General features: G+C 43.8%; 1 long non-coding RNA gene across 1 annotated transcript; it reads left to right on the top strand.

Annotated features, from left to right (window-relative positions):
- The first annotated feature begins 306 nt into the window (after positions 1–306).
- On the top strand, positions 307–16,926 carry LOC137327092 (uncharacterized). The gene is made up of 3 exons (XR_010964351.1): positions 307–360; positions 10,253–10,318; positions 16,838–16,926. It is a non-coding gene; the product is annotated as an uncharacterized lncRNA (long non-coding RNA).
- The last annotated feature ends 416 nt before the right edge of the window (positions 16,927–17,342 follow it).

Here is a 17,342-nt window from a genome sequence, read left to right as displayed (position 1 = left end):
CTAAACCACCCTTTCCGGCCTTACAAGCTTTACAGTAAACTCCCCAGTTATTTACACACCAGAGCCCGTTCAATTGGAGCAAAGTCCATATTGCAACATTTCAAAACCGGTTATGGAAGCTTGCAAGGAACTAAAATATTGAAACCCAATCACGGGTTTACGGTTGGATATCGAGTGCAGATCCATCTGAGTCATCGCAGTACACTTGCCAAGATAGTTATTTCTACCTGAAATGTACAAGTTTGGTATCTGCAAAAACAGGCAGGAACAGCAAGAGCTGTCTTGGAACAAACGAGGTGTGCAGAATGGCTTGAAAGGCGAGCTCATGAGAACATCAATTCAGGTTTGGTGAAATCCAAGGTAAATAAATGTGATAAGTGAGAATTGTTGGGTCATGAAGTGAGAGTGCAGAGAAGTGCGAAGTGATACATTTTGGCAGGAAGAACGAGAAGATAAACTGAATGGTACAATTCTAAAGGGGGTGCAGGAACAGAAAGATCTGGGGATATACCTGAAGGTGGCAGGACAGGTTGAGAAAGCAGTTAAAAAAGCATATGGGATGCTGGGCTTTATAAATAGAGGCAGAGAGAAGAAAAGCAAGGATGTTATGCTGAACCTTTATAAAACATTGGTTCGGCCACAACTGGGGTATTGAGTCCAATTCTGAGCACCGCACTTTAGAAAGGATGTGAAGGTCTTAGAGAGGGTGCAGAAAAGATTTACTAGAATGGTTCCAGGGATGCGGGACTTTAGTTACGTAGATAGACTGGAGAAGCTGGGATTGTTCTCCTTGGAACAGAGAAGGTTAAGAGGAGATTTGATAGAAGTGTTCAAAATCATGACGGGTTTAGATAAAGTAAATAAAGAGAAACTGTTCCCATTGGCGGAAGGGTGGAGAACCAGAGGACAAAGATTTAAGGTGATTGGCAAAAGAACCAAAAGACGACATGAGGAAAATCTTTTTTACGCAGCGAGTAGTTATGATCTGGAATGTGCTGCCTGAAAGGGTGGTGGAATCAGATTCAATCATCGCTTTCAAAAAGGAATTGGATAAATATTTGAAGAGAAAAAAATTGCAGATCTACAGGGAAAGAGCAGGGGAATGGGACCAACTGGATAGCTCTTACAAAGAGCTGGCACAGGCTCAATGGGCTGAATGGTTACAGCACAGAAGGAGGCCATTCTATATGTCTATGCATAATAAATAAAATGCATACATAAGGCACGTCTAACATGCATCTGCCAACCACACTTCGGGCATCATTCTGCCTATATGCAAATTTATTTCTGTATCACACCTGCACCAAATTTCATCTTCATGGAACAGCAGAAAATCACAACTGAGCAGGTAGGGACAGATCAACCAGCAAGTAGCAAGCAGGAGTAAAAACCACCTATCAGGAATTTAAACTGGGTAACCAGCAATAACTACCAATTTAAAAAAAGGCAAAGCAATGCCACAAGAGGTCTGCTGGTAACATAATACCTTACAGCCTGCCTGTCACGTCATATTTCTTTGCCGTGTTTAATTCTAGGCAAATTTATTCTAAGCAAATTTCTAGCAGTTCTTTGGCTCAAATGCAAATTTGTCCCGACAACCTTCCTAAAATCAAAAGAAAGTCAGTAATTCTGAATGGCAATGAAAGTCCCTGACCGACAAAATACCGTATCAACACAGGAGTCAGAGGGTCTGTAACCCATAAAGATAACCAGAGTTCTCACACTTGAAAAGAGAAGGAAAGGCAGCCATTCTACCTTGCTGCTGACCTGAAGCCTGAAGAGTAATGAAACCCTGGCTGGTGATTCACAACTCCCTCACCAATTTCCAATTGATCTGTGGCTGTGTTTGATTACCAATATGAAGAAAAATAGCACTAAAGCAAGTAATAGTACAGAATTAGGTGGGATCAGACTGAGAGAGAGTAGAAGAAAGTCTAAGACTGGTTTGCAGTGCATGTGTGTGAATGCACGAAGCGTGGTAAACAAGGTTGGTGAGCTGCAGGCGCAAATAGCCACATGGGAATACGATATTGTGGCGATAACGGAGACCTGGCTCAAAAAAGGGCAGGATTGGGGACTAAATATTCCTGGATACAAGGTGTTCAGGAAAGATAGGGAAGAAAGGGGGGGGCGGTGGCAGTATTGATTAAGGAGAATATTGCAGTGCTGGAGATAGAGGATGTCCTTGAGGGGTCAAGGACAGAATCTATTTGGTTAGAGTTAAGAAATAAAAGAGGTGTCATTACACTACTGGGTGCATTCTATAGACCACCAACTAGTGGGAAGGATATAGAGGAGCAAATTTGGAGGGAAATTACAGAGAGGTGCAAAAGCCATAGAGTAGTGATAACTGGGGACTTCAACTATCCTAATATAGACTGGGATAACAATAAGGGGCACAGAAGGGGAAGAATTTTTGAAATGTGTTCAGGACAACTTTCTTAACCAGTATGTTGCCGCCCAACGAGGAAGGAGGCATTGCTGGACTTGGTTCTAGGTAATGAGGCGGGCCAAGTGGAGCAAGTGTCAGTGGGAAAACATTTAGGGAGCAGCGATCATAATATCATAAGGTTTAGAATAGCTATGGAAAAGGACATGGACCACTCAAGTAAAAATACTCAACTGGGGGAGGGCCAATTTCAACGGGATGAGAACAGATCTGGCCCGGGTAAATTGGAATCAAAGATAGGCAGGCAAAATTGTAATTGAAAAATGGGCAGCCTTTAAGGAGGAGGTGGTTCGGGTACAGTCTTGGCACATTCCCACGAGGCAGAAGGTAGGCAACTAAAGCCAGAGCTCCCTGGATGACATAAGAGATAGTGAGTAAGGTGAAGCGGAAAGAAAGGGAATATGACAGATGTCAGATTGATAACACAAAAGTGAGAACCAGGCAGAATATAGAAAGTTCAAAGGGGAAGTGCAAAAGGAAAGAGGGGCAAAGAGAGAGGGTATGAGAATAGACTGGCGTCCAATATAAAAGGGAATCCAGAAGTCTTCTACAGGCATGTAAACAGCAAACGGGTAGTAAGAGGAGGGGTGGGGCTGATTAGGGACCATAAAGGAGATCTACTCATGGAGGCAGAGGGGATAGCTGAGGTACTAAATGAGTACTTTGTATCTGTCTTTACCAAGGAAGAAGATGCTGCCACAGTCTCAGTAAAGGAAGATATGGTTGAGATATTGGATGGGCTAAAAATCGATAAAGAGGTACTAGAAAGGCTAGCTGTAGTTAAAGTAGATAAGTCACCCGGTCCAGATGGGATACATCCTAGATTGCTGAGGGAAGTAAGGGTGGAAATTGCGGAGGTACTGGCCATAATCTTCCAAACATCCGTAGATATGGGGGTGGTGCCAGAGGACTGGAGAATTGCAAATGTTTTTTTTAAATTCGTTCATGGGATGTGGGTGTTGCTGGCGAGGCCAGCATTTATTGCCCATCCCTAATTGCCCTTGAGAAGGTGGTGGTGAGCCGCCTTCTTGAACCGCTGCAGTCTGTGTGGTGAAGGTTCTCCCACAGTGCTGTTAGGAAGGGAGTTCCAGGATTTTACCCCAGCAACGATGAAGGAACGGCGATATATTTCCAAGTTGGGATGGTGTGTGACTTGGAGGGGAACGCGCAGGTGGTGTTGTTCCCACGTGCCTGCTGCTCTTGTCCTTCTAGGTGGTAGAGGTCACGGGTTTGGGAGGTGCTGTCGAAGAAGCCTTGGCGAGTTGCTGCAGTGCATCCTGTGGATGGTACACACTGCAGCCACAGTGCGCCGGTGGTGAAGGGAGTGAATGTTTAGGGTGGTGGATGGGGTGCCAATCAAGCGGGCTGCTTTGTCCTGGATGGTGTCGAGCTTCTTGAATGTTGTTGGAGCTGCACTCATCCAGGCAAGTGGAGAGTATTCCATCACACTCCTCACTTGTGCCTTGTAGATGGTGGAAAGGCTTTGGGGAGTCAGGAGGTGAGTCACTCGCTGCAGAATACCCAGCCTCTGACCTGCTCTTGTAGCCACAGTATTTATGTGGCTGGTCCAGTTAAGTTTCTGGTCAATGGTGACCCCCAGGATGTTGATGGTGGGGGATTCGGCAATGGTAATGCCGTTGAATGTCAAGGGGAGGTGGTTAGACTCGCTCTTGCTGGAGATGGTCATTGCCTGGCACTTGTTTGACGCGAATGTTACTTGCCACTTATCAGCCCAAGCCTGGATGTTGTCTAGGACTTGCTGCATGTGGGCTCGAACTGCTTCATTATCTGAGGGGTTGCGAATGGAACTGAACACTGTGCAATCATCTGCGAACATCCCCATTTCTGACCTTATGATGGAGGGAAGGTCATTGATGAAGCAGCTGAAGATGGTTAGGCCTAGGACACTGCCCTGAGGAACTCCTGCAGTAATGTCCTGGGGCTGAGATGATTGACCTCCAACAACCACTACCATCTTCCTTTGTGCTAGATATGACTCCAGCCACTGGAGAGTTTTCCCCGATTCCCATTGACTTCAATTTTACTAGGGCTCCTTGGTGCCGCACTCGGTCAAATGGTGCCTTGATGTCAAGGGCAGTCACTCTCACCTCACCTCTGGAATTCAGTTCTTTTGTCCATGTTTGGACCAAGGCTGTAATGAGGTCTGGAGCCGAGTGGTCCTGGCAGAACCCAAACTGAGCATCGGTGAGCAGGTTATTGGTGAGTAAGTACCGTTTGATAGCACTATCGACGACACCTTCCATCACTTTGCTGATGATTGAGAGTAAGCTGATGGGGTGGTAATTGGCCGGATTGGATTTGTCCTGTTTTTTGTGGACAGGACATGCCTGGGCAATTTTCCACATTGTCGGGTAGTTGCCAGTGTTGTAGCTGTACTGGAACAGTTTGGCTAGATACACGGCTAGTTCTGGAGCACAAGTCTTCAGCACTGCAGCCGGGATCTTGCCGTGGCCCATAGCCTTTGCTGTATCCAGTGCACTCAGCCGTTTCTTGATATCACGTGGAGTGAATCGAATTGGCTGAAGACTGGCTTCTGTGATGGACGGGATATCGGGAGGAGGCCGAGATGGATCATCCACTCGGCACTTCTGGCTGAAGATGGTTGCAAACACTTCAGCCTTGTCTTTTGCACTCACGTGCTGGACTCCACCATCATTGAGGATGGGGATGTTTACAGAGCCTCCTCCTCCAGTTAGTTGTTTAATTGTCCACCACCATTCATGACTGGATGTGGCAGGACTGCAGAGCTTTGATCTGATCCGTTGGTTGTGGAATCGCTTAGCTCTGTCTATAGCATGTTGCTTCTGCAGTTTAGCATGCATGTAGCCCTGAGTTGTAGCTTCACCAGGTTGGCACCTCATTTTTAGGTACGCCTGGTGCTTCTCCTGGCATGCTCTTCTACACTCCTCATTGAACCAGGGTTGATCCCCTGGCTTGTTGGTAATGGTAGAGTGAGGAATATACCAGGCCATGAGGTTACAGATTATGCTGGAATACAATTCTGCTGCTGCTGATGGCCCACAGCACCTCATGGATGCCCAGTTTTGAACTGCTAGATCTGTTCTGAATCTATCCCATTTAGCACAGTGGTAGTGCCACACAACACGTTGGATGGTGTCCTCAGTGCGACGACGGGACTTCGTCTCCACAACGACTGTGCGGCGGTCACTCCTACCAACACTGTCATGGACAGATGCATTTGCGACAGATAGATTGGTGAGGACGAGGTCAAGTACGTTTTTCCCTCGTGTTGGTTCGCTCACCACCTGTCTCAGGCCCAGTCTGGCAGCTATGTCCTTCAGGACTCGGCCAGCTCTGTCAGTAGTGGTGCTACCGAGCCACTCTTGGTGATGGACATTGAAGTCCCCCACCAGAGTACATTCTGTGCCCTTGCTACCCTCAGTGCTTCCTCCAGGTAATGTTCAACATGGAGGAGGACTGATGCATCAGCTGAGGGAGGACGGTAGGTGGTAATCAGCAGGGGGTTTCCTTGCCCATGTTTGACCTGATGCCATGAGATTTCAAGGGGTCCAGAGTCAATGTTGAGGACTCCCAGGGCCACTCCCTCCTGACTGTATATCACTGTACCGCCACCTCTGGTCAAAAAAGGGTGTAAGGATAAACCCAGCAACTATAGGCCAGTCAGTTTAACCTCAGTGGTGGGGAAACTTTTAGAAATGATAATCTGGGACAGAATTAACAGTCACTTGGACGAGGGTGGATTGATTAGGGAAAGCCTGCATGGATTTGTTAAAGGCAAATCGTGTTTAACTAACTTGATAGAGTTTTTTGATGAGGTGACAGAGAGGGTAGATGAGGGCAATGCAGTTGATGTGGTGTATATCGACTTTCAAGAGGCGTTTGATAAAGTACCGCACAGTAGGCTTATCATCAAGATTGCGGCCCAGGGAATAAATGGGGTAGTCGCAACATGGATACAGAATAAGAGACAGGAAGCAGAGAGTAGTGGTGAATGGTTGTTTTTTGGACTGGAGGGACGTGTACAGTGGTGTTCCCCAGGGTCAGTGCTGGGACCAATGTTTTTCTTGATATATATTAATGACTTGTACTCGGGTGTACAATTTCAAAATTTGCAGATGACACAAAACTTGGAAGTGTAGTAAACAGTGAGGAGGACAGTGATAGACTTCAAGAGGACATAGACAGGCTGGTGGCACGGGCAGACACTTGGCAAATGAAATTTAACGCAGAAAAATGCGAGATGATACATTTCGGTAGGAAGAACGGGGAGAGGCAATATAAACTAGAGGGCACAACTCTAAAAGGGGTACAGGGACAGAGAGATCTGGGGGTATATATGCAGAAATCGTTGAAGGTGGCAGGGCAGGTTGAGAAAGTGCTTAAAAAAGCATACGGGATCCTGGGCTTTATAAATAGAGGCATAGAGTACAAAAGTAAGGAAGTCATGGTGAACCTTTATAAAACACTGGTTCGGCCACAACTGGAGTATTGTGTCCAGTTCTGGGCACCGCACTTTAGGAAAGATGTGAAGTCCTTAGAGAGGGTGCAGAAGAGATTTACTAGAATGAATCCAGGGATGAGAGACTTTAGTTACATGGATAGACTGGAGAAGCTGTGGTTGCTCTCCTTGGAACAGAGATGGTTGAGAGGAGATTTGAGAGAGGTATTCAAAATCATGAAGGGTCTAGACAGAGTAGATAGAGAGAAACTGTTCCCATTGGCGGAAGGGTCCAGGACCAGAGGACGTAGATTTAAGGTGATTGGCAAAAGAACCAAAGGTGACATGAGGCAATCCTTTTTTTTTAAACACAGTGAGTGGTTTGGATCTGGAATGCACTGCCTGAGGGAGTGGTGGAGGCAGATTCAATCATGGCCTTCAAAAGAGAACTGGATAAGTACTTGAAAGGAAAAAATTTGCAGGGCTACGGGGAAAGGGTGGGGGAGTGGGACTTGCTGGATTGCTCTTGCATACAGCCCACGCAGACTTGATGGGCCGAATGGCCTCCTTCCATACTGTAACCTTTCTATAATTCAATACTTCGATTTTATGGCTGGAAAGGGACATTGCTCCACCTTAGAGGCAGAATAATACATTGTACATTTCATGGTATAGCACTCCTGTCTTTACAAATCAGGACATCATTTGACTTGCATGAGTAATACCACAGGAGATCTGCTAGTTTATATATGTCTTTGATAAGTTAAAGTGTTTAATAGAACACTGTAGGGGTAACGTTCAGAGTTTGTGTTGCTGGCGGGGAGACTTGCCTGTTGGCTGCAAGTATCAGGAAATCAAGGGGTCACTGCCCAAGATTTATGTCCATTCATTTTAACCACCTACATTTGGAATCAATGCCCTCTGTGTCTACACCCCTGATTATTCTATCATGTTGGATGTCATTCCCTCCATGGTGGGCTGGAGTCATGCTATGGCTCTCCAAGAAAGAGTTGTTTATACTTCCCAACCTTTGATCTGCAATACGGTATACCTGGTCAAATAGCATTGAGTGCATCCTGCTATTGCCCAACATTCTTCCATTAAACATCAACCCACTGACATCCATACCCACCTATCCCAACACAAAAACACCTCAATTCTATCACATCTACAAGCAGCTTTTCCAATTTGCCTTTGAGCAATAGAGTAGCAACATCCTCCCCACCAGGTCATGTCCCAGTACCACATGTGGGTGCAAGTACCTCAGTTTATGAGCTGGTGCTTGCTATAGTGCTGTGGTTTGTGCTTGTTTGGCTGGTTTTGCAGTGTGGTGCGCTGCACTGTGAATGGCAGAACTACAGATGGTCCAGGATCACCACATCAACAGTAAGTTCCACTCATATTGCTTGATAAGGTAATGCTATGAAATGAGAAATCACACCTGCCTTCTTGCACTGCAAGCTGTTGGATTAAAACATTACTGGTTGGCCAACACCACCTGCAATGAAAAATGCACACTGTACAGCATATCAGAGGCTACACTGAACACCAATGTGCCTGCCTCTTGGAGCTCCTCCAAAGTTCCCAGCTCAAGTAAGTCAGCACCTTCACATGTCGGCCTCTCTCTCTCCTTGGTTGCAATCTTCCAGATTTTATTGTAAATCGTTAAATCTATTGTGTGGCTTACAGTATGTGCATTTACTTTGAGAAATTGTATTCGTCTGCTGGGTTACCTCATTCCAGGCCTCTATCCTGCTGCAAAGGTTTAGGGGATTTAAATTGGCACTGAGAATGGACAATCTTCATGCCAATACCTCTTGCTGCCAAGTCCACTTCTGGTTCAATGAAGCTGTCTGTTCTTGGTATTTTTTTTTTCTCCTGAACAACTTTGCTGGCATTATTACTATGTGGTCACAGGAGTCAAGTATCTCAATTTTTGTTTCGGTCTTTACCTGTGATTACTGCGGTAAGGTGATGATTACTTGGGCAACAAGTCATCCAAAGTTAAGATGCTGTGGATTGGAACATGTAGCGTTAATAACCAGGTACCCATTGTAGTGAAACTGTATGAAGTGCCTTTATGTCCAATATTACAAAAGTAGGTCTTTCGGTGCTGAAAATTATTAAGCATCAGTCAAAAAAGAAATGTGTGTCAGAAACTTAAACAAAGCCTATATTCACCCAGTGAATATCTTGGATATATAATGTGTATGCAACGCTCCAGAGATAACCCATTTGTTACTCTTGCGGTTGATTCACACTCCCAAAGTTTACTGTTGGTGAAGTCAAAACTGCTTTGCACAGATGCTAAATTTGGAATGAAGCTCCTAAGTGACTCTGAAGCAGAGTGAGAGCCCCTCCGCCAGTAAGTTTCACTCTGCTTCCCTCCAGTGTCAGGTCAAGCCCTCACTCTAGATACAGCCTGCATTTCCACTGTAACTACAGCATCAATACAAAGCAAAACCACTTTGCACCAACACTACAGATTGAAATGTAAATGCAACAACAGAAAATGCTGAAACACTCAGCAAGTCAGACACTGCATCTGTGAAGAGAAATTCAGGCAGAATTGATGAAGAGTTATTCCTGAAACACTGACTTGTCATTTCTCTCCAAAGGTGCTATGCCTGAGTGTTTCCAGCAATTTCTGTTTTTGTTTCAGATGTCCAGCATCTGTAGTATTTTGGTTGTTGGAATGTAAATACACCTGTACACTTATTACAGTCTAAAGTCACACAGGCCAGTGGACTCGATAAAGACAGCCTGCTCCAACCCACAGCACACCTCCTCCATCATTAAAGGGACGTGACTGGGCTGACAATCCTTTACAAGATTATGACCTGGAGCAGCACCACAGGACTTGCTGACACTTTGATAATACACAAAGTTCTGCAACTGCACCTCAACATGGTGTCTCACTGCTAAAAAGGGCACAGAAGACCAATGGTGAAGCTTTGCACAACACTCCTGCCTGCAGAATGCTCTCCCAGTGTCATTACCTGGAACTCTGTTCACAAGATTACAGATTTAACCATCACTTGCTAATTTAGGGTTGTTGGTGCATCCACTAGGCTGTGGGAAATGTACGAGTTGTTTGCTGGTACCATGCAAAATTTCCTCAAACGTTTCTGTGCTCCCAGTGACCAATAAGGTCCATTGTGTGTGGCAGCTGTACTTGTTACAGTTGCCTCTGGCTCTACACTATTATGCTGACCAATATGCAAAAAAAAAGTATATAGCACAGATATAATTTTCACTGTCTACTTTCATCTGCACTCCATAAAATCCTGGAAGAAAATACCTTACAATGGTGTTTTTACAGAAGATAAAATCTCCTGAGTCATGTTTTTATATCTACACAGGTCGTTCATCTGAAACCATAGCGGCGATTTTCTGAGGACAGTGATCACCCTTGCCGTTGTGAAATGGTGGGCACCGTAATGGGCGAGATGCCCCAACCGTGGGTACTCGGAAAACTGACCCTCTTTATTTGATCTTTCTGCAGTCATGTCTGAGGGACAGGATCAAGTGGAGGAGGAAATGGTGGACACTGAGGTGGCACCATGGGGTGAAAGGGATAACACATACAATAGAATAGAAAACTTGGATACTGACATTTTAGTCAGGGTTCATAGGGATCCTCCATGAGATTGGTTTACAAAATGGAGGAAGTCATCCTTGATTGTATATGAAAAGTAAAGGAAGTAAACCCTGAATGGTAACATTCTTAACAGAGTGGAGGGAGAGGGAGAGAGATCAAGGGTGCAGACTCAAAGGTAGGAGTGTGGATGGAAAAGGTGATAAAAAAGCAAATGGGATTCTGGGGCGTATACATTGGGGCACTGAATTTAAAAACAAGACATTGTTTAGGCCACAGTTGGAGTATTGTGTGCAGTTGGCACCCCTTATGGGAAAGGTATTAAGGCCACTGAAGGGATACTGCACAGATTCACTAGAATGATGCTAGGAATGAGATGTTAAAGTTATGAAGAACTTGGAAGGCTAAGGAGGAATCTAACAGGGGTTTTCAAACTGACAAAAGGTGCTGAGAGGGTTAACAACAAAAATTTGCAGTGGTTGGCAAGTCAGTAACAGGGGGCCATTGACTGAGGATTATCACTGGAAGAATGAAAGGGGAAATTAGAAGAAATGTTTTGCACGCAGGGAGTTATTATAACATGGAATGCTTTACCACAAGATGCCATTGAGGGAAAGACTAGAACTAACAGAATTTAAAAGGGAATTGGATAAGTATTTGATAAGGAAGATTGTAAAAGGAAATCTGATTAGGCAGTTTGAATTGAAGAACTAGCACAGGCACAATAGGCCTGTAGTGCCGCAGTTTCTATGAATCTACACAACCGATATTCTGAATGTGCCCTGCCCACAGGGGAGCCTCGTCCATCAGCTGCACAAATTGGCAAATTGTGGGCGGGCTGCCCACCCATTTCCATCAATTCATTTTATTAAATGGAAAATCGTGGCATGGATGCCTGTGATTTTCCGATACGCGCAGTGAAGGCTCCCACTTTCCATGGTGAGCATTCACAAACCAGGCCCCTACAAATACATTTAATACTCCAATCCCCAAGATAACTATTTGCCGATCAACATTACAACAATCCCACTAGAAGGATGACTGTGCCCACACTTATTAAACCCAGATAAATTAAAAAGCAGGACCTAAAAGGTAGTGATCTCAGGATTACTACCAGTGCCACGTGCTAGGGAGTATAGGAACAGAAGAATAGACCAGATGAATGAGTGGCTGCAGGGATGGTGTAGGAGGGAGGTATTTAGATTCCTGGGACATTGGGACCGGTTCTGGGGAAGGTGGGACCTGTACAAACGGGACGGGTTACACCCGAGCAGGACCGGGACTGATGTCCTCGCGGGGGTGTTTGCTAGTGCTGTTGGCGAAGGTTTAAACTAGAATGGCAGGAGGATGGGAAACTGAGCAGGGAGACAGAGGAGGGGGAAACAAGGATAGAAACATAAGACAGAAAAGGAAGAAGCAATAGTAGAAGGCAGAGAAAACAAGGGCGAAAAACAAATGGGCCCATAGTGCAAAATAAAACTAAGATGACTAGCAATCTTAAAAAGACAAGTCTAAAGGCACTGTGTCTTAATGCATGGAGCATTCGCAATAAGGTAGATGAATTAACAGCGCAGATAGATATTAACTGTTATGATATCGTTGTGATTACGGAGACATGGCTGCAGGGTGACCAAGGATGGGAACTGAACATCCGGGGTATTCAATATTTAGGAAGGACAGGCAAAAAGGGAAAGGAGGTGGGGTAGCGTTGTTCGTAAAGGAGGAAACTCGAGGGGACTCAATAGGGTAGATGCTGAGAGGATGTTACCCCTCGTGGGGGAATCTAAAACTAGGGGGCATAGTCTCAGAATAAGGGGTCACCCGTTTAAGATGGAAATAAGGAGGAATTTCTTCTCCCAGAGGGTCGTGAATCTTTGGAATTCTTTACCCCAAAAAGCTGTGGAGACTGAGTCATTGAATACATTCAAGGCTGAGTTAGACAAATTTTTGATCAGCAATGGAGTCAAAGAATATGGGGAAAAGGCGGGAAAGTGGAGTTGAGGTAAAAATCAGATCAGCCATGATCTCATTAAATGGCGGAGCAGGCTCGAGGGGCCGAATGGCCTACTCCTGCTCCTATCTCTTATGGTCTTATGGTCACAACAAGTCAGTGGAAGCTTCATGTATCACTGAAAGACTCACACACTCTTTCAGTCTCCTTACTGAAGTCATCAGTACTTTCTGTTAAACAAAAAGATTCACACCAAAAAGAACAGAAATAATGTTAAAAGTTGATTATTCTTTGTAACTCACTTCAAAAAAAAATCAATGAGCGGCATCCTTTAAAAGACCATGGTAGGGCTTTTCACAGATTAAAATTTTGTAAAAACAAAAATAATATTTTCCAATGGGATGAATGCTAGTCAAAAAGTACACAAAGGAATGATAGAAAAATAACGTTATAAGCAACAGATCGGGCACCTAATTATATTAGAACCAGCAAACCTGTGTCATTTAAAGACCGAACTTCTGATCAGCAAAGGTCATGGACAAATGCTCAACATGTTCCTAATGCATCCCTTAGACAATTTAGCACTGGTGCAGAAATAGTGCACACAGGAATATAGCCTTCATGCATAAACTGCCCCAATGATGATTTTAATCTTATACACCACAGGTTACTCTGCTGCCAAATAAAATGCACATGTATCAACCCGAACACATTAATGGAGTCATCAAACATTTATTGACATCACCACAAGTCTATACATATAAAACATAGTTTAGCTCATGTTAAAAGGCACTCATTCATATATACATATTAAGAGGTTCATTTATACTTTTCAGTAAATAATTGGCACAGTATTGCACTGAGATGCCAAGTGCTACCACATTTTGTTCCATATACCACTACCCAACACTGCTGAGGCCAACTTGGAGAAAGGGGAGATCTAGACTGTGAATTGCTGAGCAGACAGCAGTCTCCAAGCGACTGGTTATCACTGGGTACATAGCCCATTTGGGCGTGCTGCCTGGCTGTGAGCCCTTGTCCCGTGGGCTATTGATTCACCAACATGTTCCAAGAATGCCACAACACTGATGGAAGAAAAAGGATCAGCATCAACAAGTTTAACATCTCAGTCCTACTGTTACACTGTCTCTATTGAAACATTTACCACGTGAATGTGCGATTCATTCCTTCACAGTCACCGTTAAAAATTTTGGTAGACAATTGAGGCTCGTGACTTTAGGAGAATTCAAATACATCGAAGTCACCGCCCAGTGCGGGAAAGGAGGGCGCCCAGTTTCACCATACAGTGAAGCCAGAGCAGCCAAATCCTCAATGAGGTTATACTAGCTGTTGGAGGATGCAAGGTTTCACATCACTGCAGACAATCCGCTACCGGTCAAAGAAATCATGTTCAACGAACTCTGTGCCTATGTGTTGGAATGTGAGCCTCACAGCATTGGGGAGGGGCAAGGGGGCTTGTGCCTAGAAATACCTGGGAGGGGGAGAGGGAGTAGGAACACTAAAAAGGGAGGTCTGGAGACTGGAAAAATTCAGGTTAGTGGTCTGGAAGTACGGGAGGAATTGATGGGCAGTCATGGAAGGGGTGGGAGTTATTGGGAGGGCTAGGATGTAGCAGCTGGAGGTGGGAGTACTGGAGGCGATGGGTGTACTGGCTAGGGAAGGACTAGCTCTCCCACAGCAATGACATACCAATTAACAAAGAATGTATGTTAGTGGGTAGAAAATTAGAAATCAAAATCAATTTATTTGCCTTGTCCCCAATCTTTTTCTACGCTGCCATCCTGAAATCAGTAACGCAGGCTGTAGTTCTGTTCCCTGGATGCTGGTGGCCCACTATTTTCCTATCTAATTGGCCACTCTACGTGCATGAGAATGGACGACGATTGTTGGCAGGTTATTTGATCACGGGGAATCCCAACCAACCTGACCCATTCAGTATTTTCCAGCAGGGATCACTGGAAAGGGTCCTGAAACAAGAATTTGGGCTAATTTTCCCTTCCCCTACCTCATGGGACACTGAAGCTAATCCTAGCATCCCACTACTGCCCTGGTTGAAATCAACCAACTTTATACAGGTCGGGGGTCAAACAGTGGACTTTCCAGGTCTGTGCAGCTCAGTTGGAACACAAACCTGTGAATCATTGAGGCAGTCAGTTTTTAAATCGACACTTGCTTGATTAACCTCAGTTATCAGAGTGGTTTGTTCCTACTGTGAGAATAGTTCTTAAACGCAGATTGTACATTGTGCCAAATTACACTCTCCTATTGCATGACAACTCTTATTGCAACAGGCTACCAAATTACACGTTAAAAGTGGTAACAGGGTGAAACATTTAACATCTCAAATGATCTTCCATTTATAATTATAGCTGTATATTGTGCAGTACCAACATTACTGTGAACTATTGAGTGAATACTGATAAGTTACCAACTTTGTAGAAAATAGCAGGTCTGCATGGGAGGGAAAGGGACCACTTAAACAAAGTTACTGCCTGGAGAGACTTCTGATGAAAAGTATGCCCAGGCTTTCCCTTGCTCTTAAGTAGTGAGCAATCATAAACTAAAGAAGTCAGTGGCACTTAGTCTAGCTGTGCTTCAAACAAATGAGGCACGGTATTAAAATAAAATAAAAAGATCCAATCGCAAACTGGGCAGTGTGTCAAGTTAACATAATGTCCTTCCACTGCTTCCATCCCATCGGTCTAGGCTGAATTCTCACGTGAAATGAGTTTCTGAGGCTTTGGAATAAAATTAAATCAATTCAACACAAATGGGCGGAATCAGAGAGGCTGCAAAGATAGATGGTATGGGAACTGGAAGTTCTTTGTTCACACTGGTGCAGTAGCTCTTCTTGTTGGGGTTAATGTATGTTTTGGGCTGTGTAGAGGGGGTTTAACCTGGACTAAACCTGCACAATACTGGCTCAGTGCAAAAAGTGGAATTTTTTCATTCCACAACATTGACATCCCTCACCTTGATGAGCACAAAACAAATCCAGTGTTCCTACTGTAAACAGAAGTTTCATTAAGTATCAGAACAAAGAATATTTAGAAAATGTGAAATTTACTGAGAATCTGTTATTCAATCTAAACACAATCTATTCCATTTAGTTTATTCAGTGAACTTTTGAATTAAAAGAATGGGAATCACTATCAAACAACTTCTAGATGAAAGGCCAGTTCAATACACACTATAAGTGACACTCACAATTAAAGGCAGCCCTGAATATCTAATTCTATACCAGTAAGTTAGTCAATGCCTGCACTATGCTAAATGAAATTTGGTGCAGATACTGGCATGGTGCCTTTTCAATATATGTGAAACTGCTCAACTGAAACATTGCTGCCTTCCAATTCATAATTTCACCCTGTTAGTTTAGCAGTGGAATTCAAGCAGAAGGAAAAGAAAAAAGACTTGCATTTATACAGCGCCTTTCCTCAGGACATCCCAAAGTGCTTTATAATTAAGTACTTTTGATGTGTAGTCATTGTTGTAATGCAGGATTAAATTCAGTACAGTGTAGGTTGCTTAAGCTCTAGGAAAGGGGAAGAATACTTTCAGGCAAGCAGGTGAAAATATTTGCAATTTTAGCTGCTTTTAAAATTCCCTTGTTTGCTTTAATTGTTCTGTCATATGTGTCCATCTTATTTTGAGTTATGCTGATGCACAGTGCACCCATAGACTCCCCATTCTCATTTTACAAATCCTCTGAAAACATACCATACACCCAGGTAATTTATGTTTGGATTTATTACTTAAAAACATGGGCTCAGGAAGAGGAAAAGATTCATTTTATTTTTGCTGGAGGGTGGGGGCAGTGGGAAGGAGAAAGAGGAAAAGGTTTTCTCCAATTTGCAATGAAAGTTATTTTGAAAACCTTTTCCCTGTGTGCAGAATTCATTAGAATACAGATAGTTTTGCCAAAAGAAGTATTTTGACCTTGTGATTTCCACCAAAAAACCTGGGGTGCTGTGTAATAATGTCATGAAGTCAGACTACATGCTGTATCAGTGTTTTCACAAGGGTATGGTTTGATGCAGTCTACTTAGTGCCTTGCCTTCACCAAGCAGTAATCATGGCTGCAATCTATATAGCACCAGTGAGTTGGCTGCAATTCATTCTCAGATCCTATGACTAACAAAATGGTTGGGGGTGGTGGGGGCGTTGGTGAAGGAAACTATTTTCAGTTAAGAAATTCTAAAACTTAAAAAAAACAATTAAATTTGTGCAACAATTTCTCAGTAACAAAATATTTTATAAAGTGCATTTTAAATGAAGGCCATTTATTTTGGGTAAGCTTTACTTAGAGAGAGACTTTCTCAGAAATCAAAATTACTAAAATTTGAATTTACTTTACACCCTTTCATTCTTTTTCAGTTTTGAGTGTTTGTGTGTGATCAGCGAGTCGGAGGACTCCATTGAGGGAATGGGCTGGGAGGAGTGCGGAATCCAGCAGTGATGGGACTGAACTGACATCAGCAGTGATACAGTTATTGGTGGAGGCGGCCCAACGTACTTCAGCAGACAACACCTTGTTGACTCTAGATATTCGTTCAGCTCCTTGTACGGCCTGAATTCTCCCATGCAGCTCTCCAATTAGTTCATCAGCACTTAGAATTTAAACAAAGTTATGAGTTTTTTTTTAAAAACCAATTCATTTTCTTTTTAAAGGTTAATTTTTAAAATGGGTACGGATAGTGAGACTCCCATTTCTCTAATTCATAACACCAAAAATACATTTCCAACCATTCGGAACTCTTCAGGATGCCATTAGGTCCCTGGTGGCATATTAATACCCCATTGATTGTGGCTCCTATCGCTCAGTTAAACCTGGCAGAGAAAAAGAGCAAGGTGAATCAAAAGCTTTCCTTAGTGGGGTCAG

The sequence above is a fragment of the Heptranchias perlo genome, chromosome 11 (genome assembly GCF_035084215.1).
Source record: "Heptranchias perlo isolate sHepPer1 chromosome 11, sHepPer1.hap1, whole genome shotgun sequence".
NCBI lineage: Eukaryota > Metazoa > Chordata > Chondrichthyes > Hexanchiformes > Hexanchidae > Heptranchias > Heptranchias perlo.
The sequence above is the reverse complement of the archived record's forward strand: the minus strand, read 5'-3'. Positions and strand labels throughout refer to the sequence as shown.